The sequence below is a fragment of the Corvus hawaiiensis genome, chromosome 2 (assembly GCF_020740725.1).
Source record: "Corvus hawaiiensis isolate bCorHaw1 chromosome 2, bCorHaw1.pri.cur, whole genome shotgun sequence".
NCBI classification, from domain to species: domain Eukaryota; kingdom Metazoa; phylum Chordata; class Aves; order Passeriformes; family Corvidae; genus Corvus; species Corvus hawaiiensis.
This window is the reverse complement of record NC_063214.1, coordinates 112388214-112401545: the sequence shown is the minus strand read 5'-3', so window position 1 is coordinate 112401545 and position 13332 is coordinate 112388214. Positions and strand designations below refer to the sequence as shown.

The following is a 13332-nucleotide window of genomic DNA, read 5'->3' as shown; positions in this document are numbered from 1 at the left end:
GTAATCTCAAGGCCCAGTCCGTGGATGAAAAATCAGTGTACACCCACTAAACCATCTGCAAGGCTCTGCCTCAACAGGAAGATTTCAGCCCCCATAGATGCCAATTACAAGTTCACGTTGGATCAATCCATATTAATCATAACAGCCCCAAGTCTGTCCTGCAAGCAGAGGGACACAAAAGTATTACTTCAACTGGCACAGGATCACGAGACACTTGGGTAGGAGCACAGCACACCCGCGTTTTTCTGCTCATAGCTAATCCATCCTATGTAAGAACACGTACTGGAACAGATTGTCCAGAGAGAGCATGGAGTCCCCCTCAGTGGAGACATTCCAGAACCGTCCGGACACAGCCCTGTCCCGTGTGCTCTGGGATGGCCCTGCATCAGCAGAGGCTGGGCCAGATGACCCACTGTGGTCTCTTCCAACCTGACACATTCTGTGATTCTGTGAATTGTGCCGTAACCACTGTGTCCACGCGCCTTATCGCTGCTGTCAATATTCAGAAAATAACACCTTAGTTCCAGTCACCGCCCAAGCATGCTCAGGCTTCTCTAGAGACGAAAGCCCTGGCGGAGGGTCTGTCCCCAAGCACCTCCAGCACCCAACGCTGTGCCCCGCCCCAGCTTCGGGGAAGCTTCGTTTAAAGGCGCTGAGTGCCCCCCGCGGTGACGGCACGGAGGAGAGACAGGAGTGAACCCCGAGGCCGGAGCCCCTTCACGTCAGGCGGGAGCCCCTTCACGTCAGGCCGGAGCCCCTTCACGTCAGGCGGCAGCCCCTTCACGTCACGCCGGAGCCCCTTCACGTCAGGCCGGAGCCCCTTCACGTCAGGCCGGAGCCCCTTCACGTCACGCCGGAGCCCCTTCCCGCCGCCCCAGAGCGGCCGCCCCACACGGGCCTGGCCCCGCCCCCGGGGCCGCCCCCGCCCCAGTCACGCCCTCCCCCGCTCGTTGCCGCGCGCCTTCGCGCCCCCCTCTCTTCCCCCCGCCGCTGCCTCCCCAAGTCTCGCGAGAGCCGCGCGGTCCGGCGCGCGCGGGCCGCGCCATGTCGGATGCCGTTGGGCGCAGCCGGGGCCCCGCCCCGCCCGGCGGCCCCAGCGCCCCGCACTGAGCCCGGAAGCGCTTCCCGGCCGCGCGCCCCGGGACTCCCGTCCCCGCTCCAGCCTCCGCTCCCCGCGCCCGGCGGGGCACGCGCCTCTCCCTTCCCCCTTCCTCAGGAGGAGCGGGGGGGCCCCCGCAGCGGGGCCCGGGCCAGAGCCAGGGGGCGGGAATGCAGCCGCCGGAGCCGCAGCCGAGCCCCCAGCGCAGCACGGTGAGAGGGGGCGGTGGTGAGGGAGAGGTGTGCGGGGCGAATTTGGGAGCGGGCAGGGCCGCCCCGCTGCCGGGGGTCAGTGAAGGGGGCTCGGGTGACACCTCCCCGCTGCCCCCATCCCGCCGGGCTGTGGGTGCCCCCCCCTCCCCGGGTGGGAGCGGGCTGCAGCCGTCCCGGGGGACACGGACGGGCTGCCCCGGGGAGCAGGGGGTGTCCTGCCCTGCGTGGGCCCGGGTGCGGTGACGGGAGGCGGCTCGTGTTGATCCTGGCTCCTGTTTTGCTGCCGCACTCCCACGCACCGAGCAGGGAAAACTTTGGTCTTTGTTTTTGGAGCCCTTTGCGGAGCAAGGCGGGCGGGCTGCCCGGGGATCCCGTGCGGGTGTCCCCTCAGCAGGGGCTGTGGTGTCTGCTGGGCCACTGATGCTGTTCTTGCTGCGTAAAAATAAATAAATAATCAAAAAGCAAATGGATTCACAGGTAAACGCTGCCACTGCCCCTTGGACGTGACTGCAGCGCGATGCTGCTGCTGCTGCTGTGCCTTGGCTCTAGAAATAGAAGGGCCCCAAAGGTAGCAAGGCCTTGGCTATGCTTTGTCCAGAATCTTGGCTTCAGGTCGGGTTTGAGATCTTATCGACTGTTTGTATTTACTCTGAGGAAGATTAACTCGAGTTTCATTTTGTTTGGTTTTTTTAATATATATGGTGGATGTATGCAGCTCTTATTTATGCCTTGATACTGTTCACTGTTAGTGTAGGACTGTGCAGTCGCTGTGCTTTTTCCCCTGGTTCAAACATAACTTGTAACATGATATTGGCCGTTGTTTCCTTGGCTTTGGCAAGGAGAAAACAAGGAGATGAAAGGCAATTGCTTAGATGGCTTGGAAGTATCTGTATTTCATGGTTTGGTAGAGATTCCCTGTGTCCAAAAAAAAAACTGAATGGCAGAGATAGGCCACACTTGGAAAGTAATGGAAAAACTTAAAGTGAGACACTGTGTTCAGGTAAACATGCATAAAACTGTCATGGAAGGTCTCACAGGTGAGTGAGTGCTAACCAGTTTGAAGATGCTGGTCTTCTTCCATTCTAAATGACTATTGAGAGTGGTCAGGTCAACCTGTCCAGCTAATGTGTCAATATGTGTTTGTTATTTTTAGTGCTGGTGTTTACTGTGACAAAATTGAGTAGTATTTCTTTATGGGCTTGTGTTCTGTAGCAGGTCCACCTGATCACTAATGTTTCCAGAGGACTTAGTATAACAGAACACTTAAAACTTACAGGTAAAGCTTGCGTGATCAAAGGCCAGTCACTGTTCTGGTGACTTTAATTTTGTTTTCTAGATCTGCGAGAAAAGCAATGGTTTTTTTCTGCCCCTCCTTAAGTATATTTGCAGTTAACATATTTCATGTAAAAAGAAGAAATGTTAAATTCATTTCCTCTTTGTAGAGGGAGAGGAACAGGATTCTTAAAAATAAAATATTTCACAACATTTGTTAAAGCTTGCACTTTGTCCTGCCTTGTGAATGGTGTCTGTTGATAGCAGCAGTCTGAAGAGTGTCATAACAGCCTGTATTAATGTATATATAGACTGTCTCAGTTCATCCATAAAATTAACAATATACCAAATTTTGCATACATTATTGAGGAATAATCAGCATTTAAGCCTGCCTTTAATCTTGAATCTTTTGGTTTAAACACAGGTAGCTGGATAAGTGTGATGTGTTCTCATTATGAAATTATACTTTTATGATGTATTTTTTTCAGCTTGGGTCATAACCTTTACAGTTAATGATTGCGGGTAAATGTAAATAGGGTATTGTGAGATCTGTGTCCATTGTTGTTTCCTGGATCTCACTGAGGCTCCTTTTTCTTTCCATGAGTTTTCACCTTGGGGAAGACTAGATCGGTTGAATAGGTATTGTGAAAACATATCTGACTTTCAGCCAGCTTTGTTGATGTCTGTGCTGGTGTCTCTCTGTTGAGTTGCAAAGTAGAAGATAATCCTAATGGAAAAAGACTCCTTTGAAGTAAGCCAAGAGAATACATTAATGTGGTTCTTTGGGTTATCCAGTAATAACTTGCCTCTGTCCCCTCTCAAGAATTATGTAGTTTAAATGAAGTTTTTGGTTGCGCTGGTCTGTAGACACTGTCCTGACTTCAAACCTGCAATGATTCATTTTGTATGTATTTGTAAACAGCATAAGTAGCCTCAAAGTATGACCTGCAAAAGTGTTCTTTGTTAGGGCAAGAGTTAGTGGGTATGTACTGCAGTACATAATAAATACGAAACCTAAGATGTTTTATTGAATTATTTTTCAAAGAGCTGTGTATTCAACTGGGATGATTTTCAAATCCCTACTTTCACAGCTGCAGTGTTTCAACAGAATCACTAACACAAGAAAAAGCCTTTGATTTACTTTTTTGACACCAAAGGTTTAGTGATGATCGAGTCATTGAGTAAATGATCAAATCTAGTAAGTTTTGGGTAACGTCAAGTCTATCGTGTGCTTAGTCATCCAACTCAACTATGCTATGACACATTCTGCTCTGGGAGCATCTATGGTGCTGCTGTTCTCACTGCTGTGAGCTGAAGTAGGTGCAGTGCCTGTGTGTGCACACATAAGTGCAGGTAAAGTGTAGCTAAAGGTGTCTGCAGTGGAAGTTATTTTTGTTACATGGTACGGTTAAAGGGCAGGTGACAAGTGGAGTGAAACTGAGAAGGTTGGTTCATGCAAAGCCTGAAAAATTATCACAAGCACCTTTTGGACTACTTTTGACTGCAAGTGTTTTAAGGTACATGGTAGAAATATCTCTGACTTGTGGTTTTGCAATATCTTTTCCTGTCCCTTTACTGTCTTTACTCAAACAGAAGAATAAAGCCGAACTGAAAATTTTTGGTGCTACCTGGTGTGGTAAACTGATACTAGGGATTGACTTTCAAATCCCTGCCAAAGTTTTCTATTATTGTCTTTCTTTTTTCTGAGTTGGAACTCTTGATTTTCTATATAATACAAATTTTCTGTAGACTTATTTCTGTATGGGCATAGCAGACTAAAATACTGTCCGAAGGGTAGTATTGACTGTCTTGTTCTTGTGAGAGACTGAGAATAGTTCTGCAGAGGTTGAATGTGTGGTGATGTCATGGTGACAGTTCTAACGTGAGAAGCTCTCACCATAAATGGAAAGATGAGTTTTGAAATACTTGTTTAGACTTGCGTGTGCAAATGTTGAAGATGTTGGTTGAAAACACTGCTAGAATAGATTCTTGTAGTCTGCCAAACCTTGAAGCATCAGTCAAAGTTGTCCTTTGAAAGGCTTTCTAATTGGGAATGTGCTTGTAATACTTAGCAAATTGCTCTCTCCAGCTGCAGACAAACGGTAATAGCGTAGGTGGTTCTGTGGTACTGAATATCCGTCCTGGGTATCTCCTGTGTGAGGAGAGGGTTGTTGGTCAGTAACTTCTGTGCTGTGTCAGTCAGTGTTTAAGAGGTGGCACTGTGGTATTGGTATCCAGGAGACTCATGTGCACAACTTCCAGAAAAAACATCACTGAGGCATTTTTATTGACTTGAGAAGCTGAAATACATGTCACAAAATTCAGTATGTAATAAGGGGACAATGCCACATTATTGCTGATACAGTTCAAGTTGTGCAGTGGGTTCTCATTGTTTGGTGTTTTGCTTGTTTTTTTTTTTTTTCTTTTTGAAGATGAATTATACTGGATTCATCACACTGTCTGTCTCAGCTTAATGTCAGTGGAAGTAACATTTCAGTACTCTTACACCTCATTGATTACTACATTGAATGCTTCTCCCTTTTCAAGTATTGTTTTACAATAGCCAGCATAGCACTAGACTATACAAGCGAAAAATGCCATTTCTGTTCAGGTTATGTACTGCTTTGTGTTTTTAAGAGGCATTAGTGTTCTTCAGTTCCTGGTGGGCTTTATTTTATTAAGGCCCTGAATTCAAAGTAGTGGGATTTTAAAAGCACTGAATTACCAGGTTTTGTCCTAATCTAGCTCTTTTGTAAGGAAAATTACTGCTCTTTTTCAGAGAGTTGTTTAAAGCAGGGAGCTTTGTAAGCAAATAGCAAAGTCACAGAGAGAGAGAGAGAGGTCATTCTGCTACAGTGGTATTGAGCAGCCTGGCTGCCACAGCTGAAGTACAGATGTTTTCCTATCTGTGTGTGGGCTTGCTGGTGGATCATTAAGAGTGTTTTCTTTAAAACACCTTTCTGCAGATTCTGTTCAGTCTGTCTTGTTCCACGCTCATAATGAAATACCTTCTTTCAAATGATATTGCATATCCACTAAAGTGTATATTAACTTGAAAAGTGGGTCAATTTCTGTGAAATCATGGTTGATCTAGGGACAAATTGAGAATTTTTAGAAAAAAAAAACCCTGTTAGTATCAGTATTTGTCTTGGATGTTGTAGCAGGAAAAAACTTGAATGGTTTAATAAACTGCACTCAGTATTAGTCGACTATTTCTTACCAGATTTGGTAAAAAGATCCACAGCAGTGCTGGTATTTTAATCTTGTTGCAACTTTAAGCTTAAGCATTTTTCCATTCCTTGGTTATATTCTGAGGTGATTTGCCCCCAGGTCTCATCTGTTTGAACAATTCTTCCTGGTTTAGAGTGTCACAGCTGCATTAGACAATGGCTGGCGCAAGGCTTGGTTTGCTCTATGTATGTTATTTGTCACATTGGTATAAATCTTCAAGTGTAATTCTTTGTGTTCAATGGGGAATTTGTATACTTTGGCTTGACTCAAGATGTGGACACTTTTTCCTAGCACTTGAAAGAGTTACAGATTTGTTTTGTTCTTTCGCATTGGGCATCGGATCAATAATAGTTGATAAATAGGAGGTGGTTGGTTTTTGTTGGCTTTTTTTTTTTACCTAGATGTTGTGCAAGTTATGAAAGAAATATAGAACTTGGCTTTCATGTGGATATTCTTGAAGATCAACTTGCAGAAATAGTAAGCCAGCCACTAGGCTTTTGCAGAGCATTGCATTAAAGTGTATCTGCCTTTTCTTCTTGAACTTCTTATGTTTATCTTGAAGGAATAGTAATTCTCACTGTAATCCTGCTAATGTTGGACCAGAAATGATGTGTCTAGATAAGGCAAAGTGTTAATTTGGTACAGTTTCACTCTGTTACTTCATATTTGCTCAAAAAAATATGGACAGGTTAAATTTCTACTAGGAAGCATTACATCAAATACCATCTTTCTTCTCACTGAGGATTTGAATGTGTTAAAAACTTTAAGTTATTTTCTGGACATTCTGCTGAAAAGTTACTTTATGTTCTTTCCTGGTAAAAATCAAGTTTTAGCTGATGGATGATCTGGAACTATGCAAATGTAAGTTCAGTAATTGCTGAGTAAGTATTACAGCTGAATTCGGAACACTTACATGAAATTATATTTTAAAACTTAAATTTTTGTCAGTGCTTTTGTACATTAGCAGGGGTTTTTCAACTCATTAGTAAGTTTCAAATGGACAGGATGGGAACAGCTATTGTAGTCTTTTATCTATGCTTTGTTTCCTGCTGCTTGGGTAGCATCATGAAAATGTAAAAGTTTGCATGCTGTTACAACTTCATGAACATCAGTGTTTTATACAGGTGTTTCACAAGAAGTCTCATTGTTGGACTGAAAATGCTTCACGCACTGTGTGTTTAAGAGCTTTTTGAATAATTTTTCAGGAATATGTTTGTAGTTTTGCACTTTCTCCTGCGCTTACACTGAAGCGGTTAGTTGTCACTGTGTGCTGGTTTCAGTAGCAACCAGTGACAGTGAGATAATTACCCCAGTTCACATCTAGTTTCCTTCTGTGTTGGTGTGAGTTCATTGACACTTTCTGCAACAAACATTTTTTAATTATTGTTTTCTTGGAATATCCAGTTTAAAGGAAGAGAGATCAGACAGGGAAGAGACTTTGTACCACATCTGTTGCAGTTGAATTGTTTATAAATGGCAGAATGTAGATTCTCTTAAATGAAATGTCTCTTTGCTTTTGAAGCCCATCCTCTAGATGCAGTAGATGCTTCTTTGGCTTTAAAGAAAGTTGCAAGTCAAGTAAATGTTCTACCTGCCAATCCTTTTCAAAATTTGACAGTTGAGGTAAAGGAGGCTGAAGGCAGCCTTAGGCCTGAGAGAGACCTAAGTAAGATCAGCTATTTTGGTCTGTCTTTAGAAGTTATGATCTACTATATTAAAAAAAAAGAGAGAGAAAAAGAGTCAAAAAATCACCCAAATGTTGAAATAAAGTTCCTTCATCTAGGAGTAAGGGGTCTGTGAGAAGTGGACGGCTTCTGTAGAGGACAACTTGAAGTTTTCCGAAGAGAAGAATCATCTCAGCAACTCTGTACAGCAGGTCTTGATGTTCTTAGTTCCATCAGCTGGGTGACATCTTTCTATAGTAATGTGGACACTGAGGCATCTTCAGTGATCTCTGTTGTTGTTACTCATAGAGGCACTAGTACCCACAACACAGACGTTTCTGGTACTGTGGTAAACAGTACTTCTATTTCTGGAGGAACACCCAGTCACTTGAAAGCTGCTTTTCCTTAACTGAGACATTTTTCTGTAAAAGTTGTAGCAAAAATTTATGACGCTTCTCCTAAGAGCATATGTTACCCAAGATGTGATCAGGACATGGAGGCTTGTGCTGTTTGGTTCTTATCTGTACCGTTCAGTTCTTGGGTTTTGTCTTCAGAAGTCCCAGTGCAGTTTGTTCTCATGTCCATCTGTTACTGAGAGGTTGAAACACAGTGTTACTGGACTGGCGTCTCCAGTCTGATGGAGGATTCCCATCCAGGAAATGCAGAGAAGATGGAGGAACAGCTCCTACTTCTCTTACCCTTTAAGAAATCCGTATCTTCTGAAAGAGAGAGTCTGCTCACTCTCCTGGTGGTTGGACAAGGTGGAGAAAACTTTTCATTGCCACTTCTGGGCTCACTGAAGCCGTGGTCTCTGTGGGGTTGCAGTTCACAGACTTGATGGCTCGGAGAACTAGCTGAAGGGAGATTAGTGTTGGGTAGCTGACAGGAAAGGATCAAAAGAAGTTTGACTCTGTTCTGTGAGCTGCATTTTAGAAAGACCCCGCAAAACCAAGCAGTCCTTATGTGCTTTCCCCACCACTGAATCCTGTTAAAATCTATACCGTAGATCATTGTTTGGTCCAGCTTCCTGTAAAGAAATCTAAAGAATGAGATTCTAGTCTCTAAATGTCTCTTGGTTTTGGAAGTTTTGAAAGGTAAGGTTTTTGTGAGCTCTAGAAAAAGAGGAAAGAAAAGGGTTAAGTGTTCTTCTGTGATTCAGGTGAGAAGAAAGTAGTTATTACATTGACATTTTGCTATGTTTTGTTCTTATGTTTTGATTATGTGCTAGAACACAGATTCCAGAAAGAACAGATGTGTCTCATGGGAGAAGTTGTGTCCTCGTAGCAGTAGCAAATTTCTGCTTTGGGGCTACTCTGAATAACTTGTCTTGAGCATAATCATTGGATTACTGTATCCACTTGTCCATGAATAGAATATTTGAGTTTAAGCTTTGCTAGTATCTTTAGTTAGTCAGCCTGGGAGTAAGGATTACAGATATTTTGAATTAGTTCCTAAGTGCTGCTTTCTGAACTTTTTTGCTGCTGTTGGTTGTAAGTGCCATCAGTAAAAATGGTTGACTGCCACATGCTTATGTAAGCTGCACTCATTTTTTAAGTGAAACTATTTATGGCACAGGCTGTTTAGTCTGTTCAGAAAATGAAAACTCTACATACTTAAGGGGAATGCATTTAGACTTGCTTAGGGCTTTCTTTTGTCTGCTTTTCTGAGTTTGGTTTTGTTTTGTTTTTTTCACCATAGTTGGTTTTGTGGTGGATGAGGGTGGTGTTTCTTTTGTTTTCCCAGCAAGTGTATGGTATACTTAGACTTGCAGGGCAAGTTATTTCTGTGTATAGTAGAATGAGTGAATTACGTAAGCATGTTACATGATCATAAATAATCTTAATTTTTATTAAACTATAGTAAATGTCAAGCAAGGAGAAAAACTTGATGTTTGGGATTATTTGTTCAGGACTAGTGATGATCCCATATTCTGTGCTACGATCATCTTAGTTGTTTGGATAGCTGATAGTATGTGCAGAGTGACAGAATGCTACTAGAAGACTATCCAGTAGACAAATACTCTGCCAAAAAATTGGATTTCTTTTTTAGATATTCAGAAAGTACTGTGATGATTTGAATAAAACATTCTTAAAAAGCTGTTAAACAGCTGTATTGCATTTGTAGTAAGCAGTATTTAATTTAAGTTCCTTTAATGGTTAATGATTTTGTTAGCTGTGGAAAAAAGACTGCTTAAACATTAAATGAGTTTACTAAGGTGTAAACCTCAAGGTTGAATTATAATAGGTTTTTATTATACATATATTCAAGTACATCAAATTTGTATTAGTTTCATGAAATGCTCAAAGATGAATAACTTTTGAGTATATTACTGGGATTGTAAATCTGCAGAATAACTTTTCAGGAGGGATCTGGGAGGACTGCAAACTTGTCTTTAGATGTGTGTTTTAATTCTTACATGACACTGGATTAAACTCATATCAGTTCAATATATCTCAAAATACTAACATTTTTCAATCACAGTATTAGTATTTTGTATTGTTTGCCCTGCTTTTTAGATTATTTTCTGTGTTCTGTGATTCGTATTTGCCAATCCCTGAAATTCATAACTAATCTGGTTTGATGGCTTTGTTTTTCCTGTGGTCAAGGCTAAGAACTTTTGCCAATTCTTACAAATAAAAAGAAAATGAAGATTCAGGAAGGAAGGTTTTCAGGAAGTTGAGAACCATCAATGCTTCTCCAAGGTTTAGATTTCTGGCTTGCTTGAATATAGATATCAGGATTTCACAGAGATGCTGATTGTTCTATCGTTTAACATGGAAAATAAGCCTTCTAGAAATGTTACGCGTTTTACTTCAGTGTCTAAATCACTGGGTAAAGTGTGACCAACCAGATACGTTGGTTGCAACCAGAACTGTTGATTGCATTGTTCCTTGCTACTATGAGGTTCCTGTGAGTAACAGGAAATCTGCTAAATGGAATCAAAGAGTTAAGACTTGGACTGTGACTTTGACTGCTTTCTTAATGGGAAAGTCTAATTTCTAGTAAGTTTTTCTGCCCTACCTGAAGGGAGAGTCTGTTCTGAGATCTTTGTGGTCAGATCCCATCCTGACACTTTGGTCTCACGTTTCTCTCTCTCTCTCCCTCCCTGGCTGCCTACTTCTGTCTCAAAGTTTTGTGTCTGTCTATAATGCAGCGTATTGCAGGGTTTTGAGGCAAGTCAGGTAGCTGATCCAGTTTGGGGGAGTATTTAGTGTTTGTAAATCAAAGTATAGCTTTAGTAATGTCCACATCACCATTTGGTCTCTAGATTTGTGGTGGTGTGTTGGGAGGAGCAAGCATTCAAAGGAAAGGAGAAGCAAATTCTTTCTTTAGAATTACTGTGTTTTTACTGGTTTAAAGTGATTATGAAACAGATGAAACTTCCTTTGTGACAATTTCTCTTGTGGAAGCGCCCAGAGTGTGTGCTATCGCGGAGCATTTTACGATGATAAATCTAGACAAAGATTTCACGCCCCGCTCCCCCAACTTATTTCCTGGAGTTAAAGGGTTTTGTGCCTAATATTCACTTGTTTCAATTTTTTAATGTTTTTTCAGAGTTCAACAGCAATTTCAAAACCGCCTGTCTTTTGCTGGGATTGTTGTTTCCTTGGTGTATTCAGTCATGACACTGTATGCTGGGCAAAAAAATGGGTGGATTTGGATGTTCAGTGTTACTTTTCCCTTGTAACTGTGTATTTCTGTGTCTCTGCGTAGAAGGGAATTGGATTGCAGCCCTATGTTCCCAGTTTTAAAGTTTGTAAGAACCTTGGTATTTGAGTGTAATATGTTTGTAAATTTTGGTGTGGGTTTTTTTTTTTTTCCTTCTGTTAATTATTTTGTACTTTATGTTTAAGAATTTATTTTCTTTTTTTTTTTTCCTGGAAGTAACATTCAATAGTATCTTACTCAGCAGTTCTCGTAGTCCAGAATTCACTGCTAAGTTGTCTTTCTACTGACTCCCAGACCAGTCTAGGATATGTTTATTATATAGTCTTCATTAGAGAGATATGGTCTTTTTTATGCTATTAATTTAAAAACTGATTTTAAAATGTAAAATACATTTAAAAATGTATTCAGTTTTATTTAGGTAAAAGCCAGTTTTATGAAAAATTTGCTAAATTAGGAAAATGTACTTTTGATTTCTAGTAATGAGATTTCCTTTAAATATTTGGTCCTTATTTGAAAAGAATAATTTGAATTTTAGAAGTCACTTTTTGTGATAAATAATGCAAGTTGAGAATTTTTAATAAAATTTAAGCATGCTTATTACGATTCTTTCATGATGTTATTGAAAGTTTACATAGTGAATAATAAGTAGAGTCAATATTACAGTGTTTGAACCTGTGGCTTAATTGTGCGCCTGTTTGGGGGGTTTTTTTGTGTGTAGTTTCTATTTATTCTGGACTTGATTCAGTTGAATTGAGCATGTATTACTACAGAAAGAATGTCTTTATTCTCACACATACTTGGAAATGTGTTATTATAAAGGCAGTTTCTCATTAGGCTGTTTGGTCTATGGACTGTGTGCAGTTCATAAACTTCTCAAGTATGTAGAAAGTTGCTCTTCTCATCAGAGTACATGGTTGAGTGTGGAAATCTGACAAGTAAAGTAATAGAGAATATGTATTTGAGGAAGTATGTACAGAGTTGAATGTGAATTTTCTTCTGCAAATGTTTAAATTTGTGTGAAATTTACTTTTAATCCATTTGAAAATTAGACAAAATATATAATAAGATATTTGAATTAAGAGTAACTCCATAGGTTAAACTGTGTAGACAGTGATGGAGATTTAGTGGGCGTTGAGTATCCAAAGTCTTGTGTATTCCCTGACTGGAGCCCAGTAACCCTTCTTGGCAGAAGTTGGCTGAAACAGAGAATCTGTAAGGTTGGAGGAGATGGTGCTACAATGTAAATCTGGTAACTGGGGGTTCTTTTCATTGTGGTTCTCAGCTAAATATTGTTTTTAAAAAAAGATTCCATTGTTTTTCAGCCAAGAAAAACACCAAACTTTAAACAGTACTGAGTTTGGTTCACTGTAATGGAAAACTGGTGGTGTGAAATAGTTGTGAAAATAAGCATCAATTATTTTTGTGTTGTCTGGGGTTTTTTAAAACATGAATTACCTTTGTTTTTTTAAAGCTGATGCTGAATCAAAAAACAGGCTTCTCAGAGGTATCTAATTACTTAATTTGCATATTTCTCCAGAAGTTGGAAGGAACACAGAATCTGCATATGATTTATAGTCAGACTTAACAGGTCTGTTATGGTATTGCTCAGCTTATCTGGATATCCACGTACTGAATGTGTAGCATCACTTTCCATCCTGTGGGGGAGGAATGACACAGAACAAAATAGAATCAGGCTTGTGCTTAAACAGCACTAAAAATGTCAAAGGTTTTCATCTCCTTCCTTCTCCTCCCTCTTCTTTAAAAGCAGCGAGAACCCAAAGCTTACACTTGAGTTTGGGTTGTGAAAATGCTTAGAGCTGAGTTTGCTTGCTGTTACGTTGTGAGAATTCTGAAGGAGTCATTGGGCTGTTTGGTGAAGCAGAGGGTGTGACTACTTGTGCTATGATTTTGGAATCAAGGCATCAGATTGCAATGTTATTTTAATACATTTTTGCTTTCAACTTGTTTGTTTGGTTTTTTTATTCAGAAATGTACAAATCTCTCACTTTGTGCTCTTTTGTCCAGGGCAGACACTGTGTGTCACTTACTGGCCTCAGGGGAATACTCTGGTGACAATTGTGCTTGGCTGGCCAGGGGGAGACAGCAAGTTATTTTAAACTTTAGATTTTACTACTGTCTAACCTCCTGCTGTATATAAGAATGCATTGGCTTTGTGGAAAGATAT

At 41.1% G+C, this 13332-nt stretch overlaps 1 protein-coding gene across 2 annotated transcripts in view; it reads left to right on the top strand.

The window, feature by feature from the left end:
* Positions 1–1075: 1075 nt before the first annotated feature.
* Positions 1076–13332, top strand: part of TAB3 (TGF-beta activated kinase 1 (MAP3K7) binding protein 3) — a 44558-nt gene continuing 32301 nt past the window's right edge. The window contains exon 1 of one of the 2 annotated variants that reach the window (XM_048288625.1): positions 1076–1311. The gene's annotated coding sequence lies outside the window, so the exon portion shown is untranslated. The remainder of the gene's footprint in view (positions 1312–13332) is intronic. The other variant, XM_048288617.1, reaches the window with a different exon arrangement.